Source organism: Phyllobates terribilis, unplaced genomic scaffold, assembly GCF_046119375.1.
Source record: "Phyllobates terribilis strain yellow unplaced genomic scaffold, ASM4611937v1 Scaffold_1__5_contigs__length_1240528914, whole genome shotgun sequence".
NCBI classification, from domain to species: Eukaryota; Metazoa; Chordata; class Amphibia; order Anura; family Dendrobatidae; genus Phyllobates; species Phyllobates terribilis.
In genome coordinates this window covers 64,468,012-64,488,513 of record NW_027362761.1, presented here as the reverse complement: position 1 = coordinate 64,488,513, position 20,502 = coordinate 64,468,012, and the positions used below count along the sequence as shown (strand labels likewise).

General features: G+C 44.4%; 1 long non-coding RNA gene across 1 annotated transcript; it reads right to left on the bottom strand.

The window, feature by feature from the left end:
- Positions 1-6,998: 6,998 nt before the first annotated feature.
- On the bottom strand, positions 6,999-20,440 carry LOC141165883 (uncharacterized). The gene is made up of 2 exons (XR_012251217.1): positions 20,226-20,440; positions 6,999-7,272 (listed from the first exon to the last, which is right to left on the bottom strand). It is a non-coding gene; the product is annotated as an uncharacterized lncRNA (long non-coding RNA).
- Positions 20,441-20,502: the final 62 nt, after the last annotated feature.

Sequence of the window (20,502 nt, the reverse complement as noted above, 5' to 3'; positions counted from 1 at the left end):
TTAACTTTTTAGCAAGTCGGACAACAAAATTCACAAGCTTATCATTCCCTGAACTAAGCTGCTGTGGGTAATATCGACCCATTCTAGGTGGCCCCCCAAATAAGATCTCATATAGTATGAGCCCTGTGGGTAGTCTCAGGGTATTTCGGACTGAGTATAGGGCAATAGGCAGCACCACCGGCCATGGAAGTGACAATTCTTTACTGGCTTTAAGAATTTTGTTTTTCAAAGTGCCATTCATCCTTTTTTGCCGCTACTTTGAGCATGATAAAGAGTATGCAGGCCTAAATCCACCCCAATCATCTCCCAGATTGATTTGGTAACTTCTGCAGTGAAGGCGGGTCCTTGATCCCTTTCAATCACTTCTGGAATCCCGAATCTGCAGATAAGTTCTGCCAGAAGCCTTTTCACTGTAGTTCTAGCGGTCATGTTGGCTACTGGGTATGCTTCTGTCCAGCCGGAAAACATATCCACCACCACCAGAACATATTCATATCTTCCACTCTTGGGTAATTGCATATGATCAATTTGGATTCTCTGGGAAGGATACTGTGACTTTGCCAGTTTCTTCTTTGCACATGTTCTGTTCTTCCGGGATTACAAGTGTTACAAATCTCACAGCTCCTAGTATAGTTTGTAGCAAGAACTGAGATCTCGGGTGCAATATAGAGTTTATTGATAGCTGAAATCATCTGATTCTTCCTCTTTGTACCTTTCCATGAGCCCACTGAACCACTGCAGGATACAGTGCTCTTGGCAGACATATTCTTCTTCCCACTCTCCAGATTCCGTCATTACAAAACGTTCCTCCCCGTCCGATCCATCCTTGTTTTTCTTCTTCTGTTACCGCATTCTGCCGGTCCACTAAAGTCCTGTGTGCCGGATTCTCTTCCAGTCTTTGCTCCTCTTCATCTTCCTCCTCTTCTTCTTCCAACCCCAAATTTCTCATTCTCGTTTCTTCCTCATCCCCTCGTTGTCTCTGACGTCTGGTGAGCACAAAGACCTCCATACCCCCCGACACCTCTGCTTCCTCTGGAAATATTGGTTCCATAGCTGCTGCTTTTGCTATAATGTCAGCCAGATTATTCCCCTTGGCTTCCTCCGAATTCAGTTTCCCATCAGCCTTAATTTTGATCACAGCCACTTGCCTAGGTAACTTCAGAGCTTCTAGCAGACTTCTCACTGCTGCTGCATTCCGGATTGGAGCTCCACTGGCTGTCTTGTAGCCCCTCAGGGCCCATATCAGGCCAAAGTCGTGGGCAATCCCGAAACCGTACCTCGAGTCCGTGTAGATATTGACCACTCGACTCTCTGCGCACTTGCAGGCTTCGGAGAGCATACAGTTCGGTCTCTTGAGCTGACATAAGATGGCAATGGTCCAGCAGAAACAACCGTTGGTGGGGACACCACCGCATATCCGTTATGGTAAGTTCCATATTCATCTGTGTATCTGGACCCGTCAGTATACAGTATCAGATCCACTTCAGGCAGTGGCTGCTCAGAGACAGTAGGTAGGTGAGAGGTTTCTGCCTTCATGACCTCAAGGCAATCATGGTCACTTGAATCAGGGTATTCATGGTCTTCTGAGGTCCCCCTTAAGTCTTCAGAGCAGTCCCCCCTTGACAGAGGAAGCAGAGTGGAGGGGTTCAAGACAGTACATCGCCGAATAGCTATATTTTCTGGTAACAGGAGCTCACATTGGATTCTGTCAAGATGTTGCATAGATAGATGGTTGTGCTGGGTTTGTGCAAGGATAGCTTTCAAATCATGAGGGGCCAGTATAATTGTAGGATGGCCAAGTACAACATCTGCTGTTCAGTGGAGGAGTTCTTTAGCTGCCAGCACTGCTTTGAGACATGTTGGAGCTGTTTGCGCCACTGGATCCAATTTACTGGATTAATATCCGATGGGTCTCATGTGGCCTCCATGTTTTTGTGCCAGAACTCCTGAGGCATGGCCACACGCTTCAGAGACAAATAGAAAGAATGAAAATTCATAGTTGGGAATCCCCAGTGCAGGGCTGAAATGATGAGTTCTTTCAACTGGTCCGTTGAATTCTCAGCTTCTTGGTCAAAATGCAGGTCAAGCTCAGAAGAATGGACCTGATGATATAGAGGTTGCATGAGAGCTGACGCGTTAGGGATCCACTGCCTGCAGTATGAGACCATTCCCAGGAAAGCTTAAAGTTGTTTGACAGTTCTCGGGTACGGGATGTCACGGATGGCAGTTTTCCGCTCTTCAGTGAGATCCTTGGTATCTTGGGATATGCAATGACCCAAAAACACAACTTTGGTACAACACCATTGTAGCTTTCGCAGAGTAACTTTGCATCCCATGGTGGCCAGAAATTGGAGCAAAGAATAGCTGAACCTGTGGCAAGTTTGGTCATCGGGACAAAAGAGGAGTAGATCATCGACATATTGTATCAATGTGACTTCAGGGTTCTCACTCTTCCAGGGTTGGAGACAGGTAGTTAAGGCCAGTGTGAAGTGATGAAGAGAGTTCTGAGCTCCTTGAGGCATAACGGTCCAGGTGTACTGTACTCCTCTGTGTGTAAAAGCAAAAACATACTGACAGTCTGGATGCAGAGGCACACTGAAGAAGGCGTTTGCCAATTCGATTACTGTAAAATGCGTTGCCTCAGGGGGAATTTCAATGAGTAATGTATGTGGATTTGGCACCCCTGGGGTCTCCAGGATTGTAACTGCATTCACAGCTGTCAGACCTTGCACCATCCCAAATTTATCTGGTTCTCCTCTTGCAGTTTTCTTGTTCACTGGAAACAAGAGAGTATTAGCAGGAGAAACACAGGTAATTCTTGGATCTGGGCATCTAATGACGCTTCTTGGGCTGCTTTCAGTGGGTACTGTGGGAGTCTGGGAATCCAACTTGGACTGGCGGGACAGGCAGCCGGCCTACATCATCAGGACCTTGAGACCAGAGTTCAGGTGGTATGCAGTCAGGATAATGCTGTGGTATGGCGGTTATTGCAAATTGGATGACACACAATGGGAGGGCATGTACCTTTGTTTGTTCCTCTAATGATAACGGAGTAGAGACATCTAGATGCATTCCATTCTCATCATATGATATCTGAGCATTTAACTTCTGGAGTAGATCTGCTCCCAACAAATTAAGTGGGCAGGTGTCTGAAACGAGCAATCTGGCCAGCAGCTTCTGTTCTTTCCCAATAAGCAATGGAAATGTTAGTCGGGATGAGTGTGGTTTTCCATCCACTTCCACACATGAAAGGAAATCATCAGATATAAGCGATTTATAGGGTAAATCTCTTGATCGTATTACTGATCTGGCTGCACCCGTGTCTACTAGAAAAGGTAAAGTTCTGTCCCCAACATCTATTTTGACAGCAGAAATCAGTCCAGATTTAGTGGGGACGTTTTCAACTGAGGTCAAGGTGAGCACGGGTTTGCCACTGTCCTATGGGGGGGTAATTCTGGTCTTCCCCACAAACCGGTGTGGTGGATCCCTGTTGTTTTGGTACATATGTTGTGGTGGCTGGTCTCTGTAATTCCGCACAGGTTCTCTTGGCATTGTCTCATACTCTCTCTGTGGTGGCTGCCGTGATGGCTGTCTATACTCTTGGCGGGAGTACCATGGATTCCCTTGGTAGCGTGGAGAATTTCTTCTTTTAAATTGCGGGTTGTAGGAGAGTTGCATCGAGCCATAGAAAGGATTCCCTCTTTTCTCTGGACATCCTCTTCTGAAATAACCTGGTTGGTTACAACGGTGACAGATTGGTTCCCTTAGTCTTAAACTCGGTCCTCTGTACATTTGTGGAGGACCCATCCATCGTGGGGGTGAGCGGTATAGTTGTTGTGGGTATCCTGGGGGATATGGCAACTGTTCTTGTTGATTATCTGCAGGTTGATAGACTACTAGAGGAGCTGGAGCAGGAGCAGGAACAGGAACAGGAACAGGAGTGGGTGTAGGTGCTGGAGTAGGCTATGGAGCAGGCCTTGGTTTTTGCATTCAATTGTTTCTCTATACCTTTAGTAATAAGGAGTACCTTTCGCGGGGACATGTCCACATATTCTGGTCTGGAGTCTGTGAGCCGCTCCTTGGCCCATTGCTGAAGTTGTTGACAAAAAGCTCCTCCTGATTGGTAAGTCTCCTTGTCTGTCACTTGGCTGTCATTCAGAGCTACTTGAATTATTTGCCAGAAGGCATCTCCCGCTCTAATGCTAGTGATTTCATGAAGATCTTTCCAAGTGGCTGAATAAGTTTGTTGATTCTTCTGTAGAACACCATAGGGTGTCTGTCTGGGTCAGGTAGTTGTTTAATCACTCCATAAAGTTGCGAAGGTGTGAATGCCACATATCTATTATGGTAATCTGGCACTGGAGATTCTGACTGAGAAGATGTTGAGGGAGATACCGGCAACACAGCAACAGAAGGTGGGCTTGTTTGTCTAGGAAATAGTTCATTTGGGTTATCTTCTGAGGTCATCTGGCGGCTGAGTGGGTCTGATCTAGCTGTGGCACTTTCCACAGCTTGGGTGAGAATTTGAGATTTATGATAGTCATTGCTGATTAGTCTTATCTCCTCCAATGTAGTTAGTCCTCTATACTCCCGTATAGCTTGGACTATTGCTTGGGCACAGGCTTGCATAGGAAATCCATACATTCCAGAACTTATAGCAGGAAGAGCAATAGAAGTAAGGTTCCTTGTTCCACCATAGTTCAGAATATTATTGATTGTAGCTCTAAGTTGTGACACACACTGATCATGATGATCTTCATCATACACTGGACCTACTGCATGAATGATAAGCCTGCATGGTAATCTCCCTGGTCTGGTGGCTACCAAGTCTGTTTCCTCGACCGGTCCTGAAGACTGTACAGTGCTGTTACAGTCTTCCTGAATAGCATTACCTCCGGCTTGCACAATAGTCTTAGCAACTCCTCCCCAATGTTGTAATCTAGGGTTTACTGCATTAACTATTGCATCCACACGCTGTGTTACCAGATCCCCCAGACCTGCTGTTAGTACCGGTGATGACTTCCAAATCATTCTTTCTGTCCATGGTTTCCACACCTGTTGGTATTCTTCATCCGATCCGGAGAGAATTCTGATATTGGTGTACGAAATGTCACACAAGCCGGTTTACCTTCTGGATCGCTTATTGGTGTGGACGCTGATGGTGCTAATGGTGGTGGTGGTAGTGCTGCCGCCTCTTCATCCCATGGCTCCTCCGGTTCAATAGTATTTCTTCTTCGGTTAAGGGCCTGCCGGAACTCCGGACTATTAAATAGAGTTTTGGCACTAGACAAATGAGGCTAGAGAGGGACATAGTCTTTTGGACATAGTACGCACCATCCGGAGTGACAACAAGACACACTGGTATAGGAGTAAATGTTGCGGTTGATGATCCGGGTGTAGTGAGTATTGCGGCCTGTATTCCGGGTGCACCAAGATGGCCACCACCGGAAGGAAGCACACTACAGGTAGGGTGCGTGCCACTGGGAAGGAGCACACCCACTGACATCTGGTCAGAGGCCGGAGGTGATGCAATGGGTGTAGTAACATGGCCGCTGCAGGAAGGGTTGGAACTTTGGGTGGACATAGGTATAGCGGATGAGGATGGGGCACTAGGAGTGGCTTGGGTAGTAGCGAGGGGTGGGCCTCCTGGACGGGGCGCGTGACATGCAACACAATAATCTGCTGACAATGGATTCTGCTGGCCACAATTAGAACACATCCAACAATTCATTGCGCCGCCATTATAGGGCGGTGGCGGAGGCATCTCTCTAACATAGAAATAACCAGTTATGTTTCCTTTGTTATCCCTATCCTCAATCTCCACAAACCATTCTTTCGATAAACTCAGCGCAAGCTTTTTCCACATGTATGCACTTTGCAACAACCCATTATCTTCCAGTTTTCCCCTGTTTTCACAAATTGCTGCATTCAACATCTCGTACTGTAATCTACCCCCTGGGTACAACCCACACAATGACATTACTTTTTTTGGTTTTCTCTACATATTTCCTTCCTTCTCTTCTAACAACTACTGTATATCTTTGGGGTCCTGTCGCTCCTGATCGAGCGACCCCTGCGACACAAACAATGTCTTTAGTTTTTCCATGATTTTGGCTCCAGGCGTCCCATCCCCTTAGACTTATGATCAGACCAGGCAGCTGATACACAAGTAGAATTGTAACAGGTCCCTACACTCCCTACCAAGCACTGAATTGATTCTTTTACAACTTAATGAAGCATTGAACACCTCACGCACCCGCGTCCTAGTGACATCTTAATATACGGCTTAACGATGCAGTTGGCTCCCCGCGTATTCCACGTCTTAATAGAGGATTCATTGACCCCGCGTACGCGCGCCCTAATGGCGTCTTAATACACGACTTATCAGCAACTTCACTCCCTGCGTGCCCCACGACTTAATAGAGGATTGGTTGGCCCCGCATGGCCGCGCCCTAATGGAGTCTTAATACACGACTTATCAGCAACGTCCCTCCCGGCGTTATAAACAAAGAAATTTTCCTAAATTCTCAAGTGTATACTTGTACACCCCTGCGTACAAAGATCGTTCTAATGGGACGGAATACCTCAGAAACTACAGAGCAGCAGTTAGCCAGGAGCGACTACACACCAGAGTTCTTGGAATCACACAGCAGGGCTGTCCTTAAGAGCCAATCTAGCCACCACAAACTCACCAGAGACCCCTCAAACTATGAATAAGCACTATGGATTCATTAAATCTGCAGACTTACCATATTCAGTGATCAGAGTTGATCAGGCTCAGTCCCGGCTCGTCCGTAGGTGGTCCGGTGATGGGCACCCCAAGACCTAGAGTCCCCTCGAGTGTGATCCGAGTCACGGCACCATTTGTGGAGGTTTCACCAATTTAAGATACATCAGGTAACTGCTCTCCTCCAAATTAAAGATGTCCGAGTGCATGCAAAGAAGCTAATTAACCAGATTTGCTAATCTGGTTGAAAAACTTCACTCAGAGACTGAACCACGCAAAATGGCATACTTTATTATGTAGACATGGGGTTATATAGTATTCTACTTCTAGGTGGGATTAGTAAAATTCATTGCTCTTTCTGATAACTTGGCACACTGCAATTTGCTCATCCATGTATCTCTTGGCCTCAGTAACGCCTTAGGAATTATGATGGGAGGGGTGAGTTCATCTCTCAGCGCCATCTTTGCCAACTCGACATGAATCTCTCTGTTATCAGCCATGCACATGCATATGTCATTCTCAGGAAATCATTTAGTTGTTCATGTCTGCAATAAGAATAGAAACTGTTCGTTGGATTATGTTAATAGTTAATGAATATACATGTGCATATACACATTTGCATACATACATACTCATAGATTATTCCATCATCTCTATATTAATTCACACTGATTAGGTAATCTATTAAAATTAATTGAATTTCTATAAAATACTGTATATATTTTACCTTGACAATACTGCTACCTACATTAAATGAAATAATCCAACATTATCCCAGTGCAGGATGGTAATTTAACAGGATATAATGTAACTAAGTTAGGAGAAGGTACACTACCGTTCAAAAGTTTACCCAGACGATTTTGTGTTTTCCTTGAAAACTCATACTTTTATTTATTAAATGAGTTGCAAAATGAATAGAAAATATAGTCCAGACATTGACAAGGTTAGAAATAATGAATTTTATTTGAAAGAATAATTTTCTCCTTCAAACTTTGCTTTCGTCAAAGAATGCTCCTTTTGCAGCAATTACAGCATTGCAGACCTTTGGCATTCTAGCTGTTAATTTGCTGAGGTAATCTTGAGAAATTTCACCTCATGCTTCCTGAAGCCCCTCCTACAAGTTGGATTGGCTTGATGGGCACTTTTTGCGTACCATATGGTCAAGCTGCTCCCACAACAGCTCAATGGGGTTGAGATCTGGTGACTGCGCTGGCCACTCCATTACAGATAGAATACCAGCTGCCTGCTTCTTCCCTAAATAGTTCATGCGTAATTTGGAGGTGTGCTTTGGGTCATTGTCCTGTTGTAGGATGAAATTGGCTCCAATCAAGCGCTGTCTACAGGGTATGGCATGGCGTTGCAAAATGGAGTGATAACCTTCCTTATTCAAAATCCCATTTACCTTTACAAATCTCCCACTTTACCAGCACCAAAGCAACCCCAGACCATCACATTGCCTCCTCCATGCTTGTCAGATGGCGTCAGGCACTCTTCCAGCATCTTTTCAGTTCTTCTGCGTCTCACAAATGCTCGTCTGTGTGATCCAAACACCTCAAACTTTGATTTGTCTGTCCATAAAACTTTTTTCCAATCTTCCTCTGACAAATGTCTGTGTTCTTTTGCCCATATTAATCTTTTCCTTTTATTAGCCAGTCTCAGATATGGCTTTTTCTTTGCCACTTTGCCCTGAAGGCCAGCATCCCTGAGTCGCCTCTTCTCTGTAGACGTTGACACTGGCGTTTTGCGTGTACTATTTAATGAAGCTGCCAGTTGAGGAGCTGTGAGGCGTAGATTTCTCAAACTAGAGATTCTAATGTACTTGTCTTGTTGCTCAGTTGTGCAGCGGGGCCTCCCACTTATCTTTCTACTCTGGTTAGAGCCTGTTTGTGCTCTCATCTGAAGGAAGTAGTACACACTGTTGTAGGAAATCTTCAGTTTCTTGGCAATCTCTCGCATGGAATAGCCTTTATTTCTAAGAACAAGAATAGACTGTCAAGATTCACATGAAAGTTCTCTTTTTCTGGCCATTTTGAGAGTTTCATAGAACAAACAAATGTAATGCTCCAGATTCTCAACTAGCTCAAAGGAAGGTCAATTTTATAGCTTCTCAAATCAGCCAAACCGTTTTCAGCTGGGCTAACATACTTGTGCAAGGGTTTTCTAGGGTTTTCTAAACATCCATTAGCCTTCTTACACAGTTAGCAAACACAATGTACCATTGTAGAGGACATATTGATACTCATGCTAGAGCAACTCCATTTTGTCTACTCGCTTTAAAATCATGTTATTATCACTCCTTGCATAACATACAGTACAGACCAAAAGTTTGGACACACCTTCTCTTTTAAAGATTTTTCTGTATTTTCATGACTATAAAAATTGTACATTCACACTGAAGGCATCAAAACTATGAATTAACACATGTGGAATTATATACTTAACAAAAAAGTGTGAAACAACTGAAAATATGTCTTATAATCTAGGTTCTTCAAAGTAGCCACCTTTTGCTTTGATGACTGCTTTGCACACTCTTGGCATTCTCTTGATGAGCTTCAAGAGGTAGTCACCGGAAATGGTCTTCCAGCAATCTTGAAGGAGTTCCCAGAGATGCTTAGCACTTGTTGGCCCTTTTGCCTTCACTCTGAGGTCCAGCTCACCCCAAACCATCTCGATTGGGTTTAGGTCTTGTGACTGTGGAGGCCAGGTCATCTGGCGTAGCACCCCATCACTCTCCCTCTTGGTCAAATAGCCCTTACACAGCCTGGAGGTGTGTTTGGGGTCATTGTCCTGTTGAAAAATAAATGGTGGTCCAACTAAACGCAAGCCGGATGGAATAGCATGCCGCTGCAAGATGCTGTGGTAGCCATACTGGTTCAGTATGCCTTCAATTTTGAATAAATCCCCAACAGTGTCACCAGCAAAGCACCCCCACACCATCACACCTCCTCCTCCATGCTTCACGGTGGGAACCAGGCATGTAGAGTCCATCCGTTCACCTTTTCTGCGTCGCACAAAGACACGGTGGTTGGAACCAAAGATCTCAAATTTGGACTCGTCAGACCAAAGCACAGATTTACACTGGTCTAATGTCCATTCCTTGTGTTCTTTAGCCCAAACACGTCTCTTCTGTTTGTTGCCTGTCCTTAGCAGTGGTTTCCTAGCAGCTATTTTACCATGAAGGCCTGCTGCACAAAGTCTCCTCTTAACAGTTGTTGTAGAGATGTGTCTGGTGCTGGAACTCTGTGTGGCATTGACCTGGTCTCTAATCTGAGCTGCTGTTAACCTGCGATTCTGAGGCTGGTGACTCGGATAAACTTATCCTCAGAAGCAGAGGTGACTCTTGGTCTTCCTTTCCTGGGGCGGTCCTCATGTGAGCCAGTTTCTTTGTAGCGCTTGATGGTTTTTGCAATTGCACTTGGGGACACTTTCAAAGTTTTCCCAATTTTTCGCACTGACTGACCTTCATTTCTTAAAGTAATGATGGCCTCTCATTTTTCTTTACTTAGCTGCTTTTTTCTTGCCATAATACAAATTCTAACAGTCTATTCAGGAGGACTATCAGCTGTGTATCCACCAGACTTCTGCACAACACAACTGATGGTCCCAACCCCATTTGTAAGGCAAGAAATCCCACTTATTAAACCTGACAGGGCACACCTGTGAAGTGAAAACCATTTCCAGTGACTACCTCTTGAAGCTCATCAAGAGAATGCCAAGAGTGTGCAAAGCAGTCATCAAAGCAAAAGGTGGCTACTTTGAGGAACCTAGAATATAAGACATATTTTCAGTTGTTTCACACTTTTTTGTTAACTATATAATTCCACATGTGTTAATTAAAAGTTTTGATGCCTTCAGTGTGAATGTACAATTTTCATAGTCATGAAAACACAGAAAAATCTTTAAATGAGAAGGTGTGTCCAAACTTTTGGTCTGTACTGTACATTCTTTCTTTCTCTTCCCATAGAACTTCTCTCACACTAACTTTTTCTCAAGAGAACATTTTGTCAGACACTGTTATCTAACTTGTTTAGGCCAGGTTTGACCTTGTAAAATTTCTATAGTGCTTCAAACTAACACTGATAATATGACCATATATGTGTTTTCCGTAATAATTATACTAACATCAGTTAGCCTATAGTATTGTAGTATGGCTGTAGAGTTGATTGGCTATTTGATATACTCAAAACAATATAAAATGCTAAGCAAAATAAACGGGATCAGAGATTCTTTGAATCCTCTCAATACAGAACATTGTTTCCGTTTGGTTTCCTGTGGATTGCAATCAATATAATAATTTAATAATTTGACACTCACTTGGTCAACCGTGAAGGGTTATTGCCCTCCCTTAACACCATTAAAACACTGGAGTGGTGGTTGTTGGAAATGGGCCTCTATACACCTATGTAGATATTGTAATAAAAACAAGTTTGCAGCTAGAATAGTCATTTACCACATTAACAATGTATAGAGTGTATTAATGATTCATTTAATGTTAGCTTCATTGAAAAAAATGGGCTTTTCTTTCAAAAATAATGAAATTTCTAAATGACCCCAAACTTTTGAACGTTTGTGTATATAAGGAAAAAAAGGGGAAAATTTCAGCCTACCATGCATATGCCATAAGGGTCCACTGGTGCACGGAAATCCTTGGTAGTAAATCCAGGGATGAGAAGCAGTAGGAAGTAGTTTAGAAAAACTCCAGCACCTTCTCCGTATCCATCACAAGAAATGTAAAGTTAAAACGTCCATTTTATTAGTTCCATTAAAAAAGCGCCATATGTAAGGCAGACATTACGCATTTCGAACCAAACAGGGGTTCTTAATCATAGGTTACATTGCTATGGTATGCTACCAAGGATTTCCGTGCACCAGTGGCATATGCATGGCAGGCTGTAATTTTCCCTTTTTTTCCTTATATACCTGTGTTCATAGCAATTTTTGTGCCACCATCATTGCCAGGGCCACATTTATTTTACTCCATTTTTCATCACATTTATTGGTAGAGTCTTTTTGGTGTTCTCCTTCTTGTGGCTGTTTAAGATGGACACTCCATCATGTTTTCTTCCCGTGGCTAATGAAATCAGAATGGGAAAGGTTAATGATGTTTTCAGCAGCAATAAACCACAGACTTATGATCCCAATGTGAATACTGTGTTTAAAGAGCTTGAACAAGCCATGACACAAAGATTAAAGACATGGTGGGACTCCATAACTTTGCAGCAGTACTTAGATAATGATATGATCCCTAGAGGGTTACGCCTAAAGAAAATTATTAATTATTGATTAATTATGGAGAGGAATTCACTGCTGAATGGAACAGCATTCTGTCCCAATCTTCATCCAAACTAATGCAACTGATTATCAAGGAAGAAAACAAAAAGCTGAGTAAATTGGAAGAATAAATCACCACATTACAGGAGTCACTTAAAGAACATGTGAATTCAACAAATTTTAAAGAATGGAATGAAAAACTTTCCAAACATATTAATTATGAGGAGGAAACTATTACTGATGTGAAGAGGAAAAAATTTGCTCGTGATTGTGCAGATTATGACCAAAAGTTTGGACACACCTTCTCATTTAAATATTTTTCTGTATTTTCATGACTTTGAAAATTGTACATTCACACTGAAGGCATCAAAACTATGAATTAACACATGTGGAATTATATACTTAACAAAAAAGTGTGAAACAACTGAAAATATGTCTTATATTCTAGGTTCTTCAAAGTAGCCACCTTTTGCTTTGATGACTGCTTTGCACACTCTTGGCATTCTCTTGATGAGCTTCAAGAGGTAGTCACCGGAAATGGTTTTCACTTCACAGGTGTGCCCTGTCAGGTTTAATAAGTGGGATTTCTTGCCTTATAAATGGGGTTGGGACCATCAGTTGTGTTGTGCAGAAGTCAGGTGGATACACAGCTGATAGTCCTACTGAATAGACTGTTAGAATTTGTATTATGGCAAGAAAAAAGCAGCTAAGTAAAGAAAAACGAGTGGCCATCATTACTTTAAGAAATGAAGGTCAGTCAGTGCGAAAAATTGGGCAAACTTTGAAAGTATCCCCAAGTGCAGTTGCAAAAACCATCAAGCGCTACAAAGAAACTGGCTCACATGAGGACAGCCACAGGAAAGGAAGACCAAGAGTCTCTGCTTCTGAGGATAAGTTTATCCAAGTCACCAGCCTCAGAAATCGCAAGTTAACAGCAGCTCAGATTAGAGACCAGGTCAATGCCACACAGAGTTCTAGCAGCAGACACATCTCTTCAACAACTGTTAAGAGGAGACTTTGTGCAGCAGGCCTTCATGGTAAAATAGCTGCTAGGAAACCACTGCTAAGGACAGGCAACAAGCAGAAGAGACAAGTTTGGGCTAAAGAACACAAGGAATGGACATTAGACCAGTGGAGATTTGTGCTTTGGTCTGATGAGTCCAAATTTGAGATCTTTGGTTCCAACCACCGTGTCTTTGTGCTACACAGAAAAGGTGAAAGGATGGACTCTTCATGCCTGGTTCCCAAAGTGAAGCATGGAGGAGGAGTTGTGATGGTGTGGGGGTGCTTTTCTGGTGACACTGTTGGGGATTTATTCAAAATTGAAGGCATACTGAACCAGCATGGCTACCACAGCATCTTGCAACGGCATGCTATTCCATCCGGTTTGCGTTTAGTTGGACCATCATTTATTTTTCAACAGGACAATGACCCCAAACACACCTCCAGGCTGTGTAAGGGCTATCTGGCCAAGAGGAAGAGTGATGGGGTGCTACGCCAGATGACCTGGCCTCCACAGTCACCAGACCTGAACCCAATCGAGATGGTTTGGGGTGAGCTGGACCACAGAGTGAAGGCAAAAGGGCCAACAAGTGCTAAGCATCTCTGGGAACTCCTTCAAGATTGTTGGAAAACCATTTCCGGTGACTACCTCTTGAAGCTCATCAAGAGAATGCCAAGAGTGTGCAAAGCAGTCATCAAAGCAAAAGGTGGTTACTTTGAAGAACCTAGAATATAAGACATATTTTCAGTTGTTTCACACTTTTTTGTTATGTATATAATTCCACATGTGTTAATTCATAGTTTTGATGCCTTCAGTGTGAATGTACAATTTTCATAGTCATGAAAATACAGAAAAATCTTTAAATGAGAAGGTGTGTCCAAACTTTTGGTCTGTACTGTATGTGTCTGTATATGTTTGGGTGTGCGTGACTGCGCACGGCCTCCTGCCGTCTCTGGGGGGGGGGGCGCTGTGCGGCCTCCCGCTGTGTATAGATGGCGCTGTGCGGCCTCCCGCTGTGTATAGATGGCGCCGTGCGGCCTCCCGCTGTGTATAGATGGCGCCGTGCGGCCTCCCGCTGTGTATAGATGGCGCCGTGCGGCCTCCCGCTGTGTATAGATGGCGCCGTGCGGCCTCCCGCTGTGTATAGATGGCTACGTGCGGCCTCCCGCTGTGTATAGATGGCACCGTGCGGCCTCCCGCTGTGTATAGATGGCTACGTGCAGCCTCCTGCTGTGTATAGATGGCTATGTGCAGCCTCCCGCTGTGTATAGATGGCTACGTGCAGCCTCCCGCTGTGTATAGCTGGCTACATGTGGCCTCCTGCTGTGTGTAGATGGCGTCGTGCGGCCTCCCGCTCTGTATAGATGGCTAAGTGCGGCCTCCCTCTGTGTATAGATGGCTATGTGTGGCCTCCTGCTGTGTATAGATGGCTACGTTTGGCCTCCCGCTGTGTATAGATGGCTACGTGCGGCCTCCTGCTATGTATAGATGGCTACGTGCGGCCTCCCGCTGTGTATAGATGGCTACATGCGGCCTCCTGCTGTGTATAGATGGCTATGAGCGGCCTCCCGCTGTGTATAGATGGCTACATGCAGCCTCCCGCTGTGTATAGATGGCTACATGTGGCCTCCTGCTGTGTATAGATGGCTACGTGCAGCCTTCCGCTGTGTATAGATGGCTACGTGCGGCCTCCCACTGTGTATAGATGGTGCCGTGCAGCCTCCCGCTGTGTATAGATGGCTCCGTGCGGCCTCCCGCTGTGTATAGATGGCTACGTGCGGCCTCCCCCTGTGTATAGATGGCGCCGTGCGGCCTCCCGCTGTGTATAGATGGCGCCGTGCGGCCTCCCGCTGTGTATAGATGGCTACGTGTGGCCTCCCGCTGTGTATAGATGGCGCCGTGCGGCCTCCCGCTGTGTATAGATGGCTACGTGTGGCCTCCCGCTGTGTGTAGATGGCTACGTGCGGCCTCCCGCTGTGTATAGATGGCTACGTGCGGCCTCCTGCTGTGTATAGATGGCTACGTGCGGCCCCCCGCTGTGTATAGATGGCTACATGCAGCCTCCCGCTGTGTATAGATGGCTCTGTGCGGCCTCCCGCCGTGTATAGATGGCTACGTGTGCTCAAAATTGAGTCATACAATTAATGTAAGGCTATGTGCCCACGATGCAGAAATGCTCCGAATTTTTTTTGAGCGTTTCTGCATCTCCCTGGCAGAAAAGAACGCATGGGGATTTTACATGCGTTTTTCCTGCCAGGGACATGCGGATGTGAAGCGTTCTTCACATGTATTTCTGCATGGGGGTTATCAAGCGCTTTTCCAAGCGATTTTAGCATCACTTGGAAAGTGCTTGACAACTTGGTCACACTATATAAATCCATGCAACCGGCATGGATTTATATAGTGTGACCGTAAAATAATGGTAAAAAATAAATATATAATTACCTTCTGATGGCCTGCCGACGTCAGCGGTCGCGTGACCCGTCACATGACTAAATGAAGTCACGGCAGGTCCTTTTCAGACCATCGTGAGCTACAGGCAAGCCAGGACGCATTGGATAAAGACACCGGGGGCCATCAGAAGGTAAGTATGATATTTATTTTTTATTTTATTCTTTTTTTCAACAGGTACTATGGTACCTGGGTCTGGAGGGGAGTCTCCTCTTCTCCAAACCCGGGTACCATCCGCACACTGAAACGCATGGAATCCGCATGTACAGATGCAGTGATGCAGATTACATGCGTTCCAATGCAAGTCAATGGCGGCGAAAACGCCGAGCTTCCGCAAAATAATTGGTAATGCTGCGGATTTTTCTGCAATGATAATCCGCAGCGGAAATTTCCGCAGTATGTGCACAGCACATGCGGATTATCATTGGGGAACATGGTAGACCTTCTACCAAGCGTTTTTTAAGCGTTTCTGCAGCAGAATTGCTTAAAAAACGCATAGTGGGCACACAGCCTAAAAAAAATTATTATAATTAATATTGTGCCAAATTAATTTCACGTGAACTATCACATGATCTATCACAGGGGATCATGTGATGTGTCACGTGATACATCAGGTGTGTGTGTGTGTGTGGGGGGGGGGCACGCCTTCTAAACTGCCCGGGGCCCTTGCTACTCCTAATCCACCCCTGTATATGTCTTTTATCTATAGCAATGTAACCTATGATTACGAACCCCTGTTTGGTTTGAAACGCGTCAGGTCTGCCTTACATATGGTGCTTTTTTAATGGAACTAATAAAATGGACGTTTTAACTTTACATTTCTTGTGATGGATAATGAGAAGGTGCTGGAGTTTTTCTAAACTACTTCCTACTAAGTCAGGAGAACATTTAAGAAAAATAGCGGCTCGTGTGGGACAAAGTCCCCCCAAATTTGTGGACAGCTTATCTTCCAAAACCCACATATAAATTAAAGATATTTTATCCATCTCAATACGCTACCCCTTTTAAGGGGAGTCAAATTAAACCATGAATAAATAACAAACCTGAAATATTCTACAACACAAGGGAAAGGTATAAAGATAAGATTGTGATGGAAACACATAAATCAGAACTTTGTGTAGAAAATGGGGGATGAACATGGTAAGAGAAGAGGGCAGCCTTAGGGAGAATTGCCTGCCCAGAAACCACAACTGAGAAGAATAATTGATCTAGGGCTGCCATATCCACTCAAGTGGTAATATTACTTTTAAAATAAAAATAAATAAGGGCAATTGGAGAATTAACTGCACACTTCAATGGTATTACTTTTAAGGGGGCTATCAGTGGGCACTATTACTGGGCATTAAGGTTGTAAAGATCTGAGGTTGTGGGTTGTAAGTAATCACCTAGGCAGGTTAACGATGCTACAATATTTTATTGATCACAGCCATGGTAATAAAGCAATTCCAGGTAAATGGCCAAAAAAAAAACGTTCTCTCGGTCCTCAAATTCACAATCTGGGTTCAGTAGTTCCACTGGCTTTGTATAAGGCCATACTCACTGTCTCCCAACTTTTGGTTGGCCCACGGATTTCGTATCTCCAGCCAGTATAGTCTGTAGCCACAGTCCATGATCCTCTAGACGGCAGATAAAACGATGAAAGCACAGGTATCCAGTAGCAGCAGTCCTTTTAAGAAAGTGTAAATCCAAACGACATAATCCATAAGGGTAACATGTTTATCCATCCATCCTCCCAAGTCCATGGTCTCCATCCTCTTCCTTCAATCCTTCCACACAACTCTCTCTAAAACATGACTCTCCTTTCTTTCCCTGGGATCAGTCCCCTCCCAGGTCAGAAGTGATCACCCTCCTCCTCAAGCATTCACTGTTCGCCAAAACAATGAAGAATATTCTAGAAGCCTTTGTCTGAGACTGCATGCAAGACCCCCTGTGGTGACGGCTCCACTGTGTCTCAATCTACACTCACCTAATGAGATTATTGGCTGTTGAAACAATGGACTCCTGAGATAAAGATGAGATTAGTGGAATGCTGGACATTGTACAAGTGAATCTTACATACTGACAAGTAAAGCCCCCCCCCCCCCCAGTCACACTAAGCGAGATCGCTGCTGAGTCACAAGTTTTGTGACGTAAAAGCGACCCCAGTAGCGATCTCGCTACGTTTGACACTTAGCAGCGACCAGGCCCCTGCTGTGAGATCTCTGGTCGTGTCGAAATGGTCTGGACATTTCTTTGATCGTTGAGGCCCCACTGGGTAGCATGTATCGGTGTGTTTGACACCTTACTAACGACCTTGTTGACGACTCAGACACAGAAACACATAGGCGTGCATCCTTATACAGATCATTACGGGTTGCTGCGTCGTTGCTGGTCCTTGGGAAGATCTGACTGTTTGACATCTCACCAGCGACCACATAGCGACGCAGCAACGATCCCTGACAGGTCGTATCGTTGTCGGGATCGCTGTAGCGTCGCTTAGTGTGACGGGGCCTTAAGCAGAACTATATAAAACATAACAAGTAAATCACTAATAATACACAATAATAATATTGATAAAAATGGCGGTCCGTTGCTGGAAAAGTATCATAGTCTTTAGTAAGTGGGCAGCTCCTCACATATATAGTCTTTAGTAAGTGGGCAGCTCCTCACAAAGGTCATCATTGCTTTTTGGGGGCACTGAGGGCAATATTATTAATCAACATTCATTATTACTTTATAAAGGTAATTACTATTTTATAGAGCAGGCTGGAGCATTATTGCTTTACAAAAAGGCATTTAAAGGGAATCTGTCACCTCGGAAATGTTGTTTACCTGCAGATATAGGACTCCTCCCAGGAGTCGCCAGTTTTTAGTTATGAGGGCGTGCATGGAGCGATTGCAGTCAGTGCTCTCTATTCTGTGAGCGGCGGCAGTTTAAGCACACCCCAGCATGTTAACATCTCACTCTGCAGCACATCTATGCAGAGAGAGCTGTCAATTCAAGTGTGCGGTGTGCTTTCAGCCGCCACTCATAGAATAGAGAGCAGTGCTGTGAGTGGTGACTGTAGCCGCTCTGTTCACGCCCCTAAGGCCATGGCCTCACTATCAGTATTTGGTCAGTATTCGGTCAGTATTTTTTCTCAGGAATGGGAGCCAAAACCAGGTGAGGAATAATCAGAGAAAAGGTATAATAGAAACAAGTCACCAATTCTGCATTTATCACTCCCTCCTGAGAAAAAATACTGACCAAATACTGATAGTGGGGCCGTGGCTTAAGACAGATGCTTGTAGGCTTCCAAGAGGAAATAAGCTGATTAAGGTGGCAAGGCAGCATTATAATGCTATCTACCTAAAGATTTACCCTCCATCTGCAGGTGAATAGCATTGTCTGAGATGACAAGCTCCCTTTTTAAAGGGCACTCAGGGAATTTTTGCAGTATAAAAGGCACCCTCAAAGCATTATTACTTTATAAGGACCCCTCATGAAATTATAACCTTCAAATGGGAATATGGGCATGGTTACTTTATAAGGGGAAAAAAGGGAGCACTAATATTTTCTAAAATGCACAAAGGGAACTTTATCATTTTCTAGGAGTCAGTTTTACTGTCTTAAGGAGGCACTGTTAATACAAATGGCAATACGAGTGGCACTGTTACTGTTTTGGGGCACAAATGATGGCCCTATTACTGTGTTGTGAATTACTCCCATCTGGGGCACAATATAGGGCACTATCTATTTTAGATCATTATTTCTGGCATTGTGTGCTCTACGTGTGACACAATATTGGAGGGGTAAATGTTAGTTATAATGAAAACACCAATTGTCTGAATTACTGTATTTAGAGTACTGAGCAATAGATTAAATGCAGTAGTAGGAAAAAAATTTTCTTTGAAAATAACTTTATTCACAATCAGTCATCAAACTCAAACATACAATGTACCGTGATGCAGCACAATCCAAGAAGCAGGACACAAATTATAACATTTAACCATACACAGCCCAGGTTATCCAACACTATACATCATAATGGGGGGAAATGGGGCAGAAACAAGATCAAAATTGAGATTAGCAGCAGGATAGGAAATCTCTTTCCTGTGAATACATGGTGCTGAAAATGTGAGAAGTTAAAGGGAGTCTGCCTGTCCAAACTGACAGTATAACCTAAGCACACAGCCTAGTAGGGGATGTAGCGGCTATAAACCAATGGGGGTGAGCATCTTGACCAGCCAAGGGGGTACTAGTACATTAATTAGCATATTTTAGTAATTTTCACTTTCTGCAGAACGGGGGCAGCGACTATAACAATGTACACAGTTTATAATGTCAATTTGTGCTGACAAACTCCCCCTAAATGTTGTGAGCTCCTCAGACGAGTAGTGGTGGAAGATGTCATGGCGGTCTGGGTCAGATGGAAAACACGAAAGCACATCACCTGTGAGTGACTTTAGATGACAGCACTGTAATCCCTTGGATGGTCTGCAGAACTGGTATCTATCTCGTATGGTCGCTGTCTGGTGATAATACCAGTTTTGGTCTTTGTACATTGTATCTTTTATGCAGTGACAGCATCATTGTCTAGTGATGTGCCCACGTAACCATGAATTACCTGGCGTGGAGGCCTGATCAAATGTCTTTGGTCACCCCTGTGCTGAACCCCTAGCTAAGCTTCTGTCACATAGGCTGCAATGCAGAGTCTACTTAGTCTAGTTTTAAACAGCCTCTAACTTTGTGCAGACCCCCAGATGGAGGCTCTCCCAGTGTCCCACTAGTGCTTACAGCAGCTTTGCACTCACTCTGTTAACACTCCATTGATGCAGGTACATGTATTATTCGAGTTTGCCCAGTAGATGTCGCTCATGCTCTCCTTTCTGTGCTGTTTATTGCACCTTCTGGTTATATTGTACGGTTTCTTGCAGCACTGCAGACAAGCATGGAGTGACGGGAGGTGGGGTGACAGCCAGCAGGGTTGTAGTGCACGTTCAGGTCTGCCATACCGTGCAGCGAATCAGCTCGCAGCAGCGGCAGAACGCAGTGACGTCAGCGTCCGCAGCCAGCGCCGGAAATATTCGA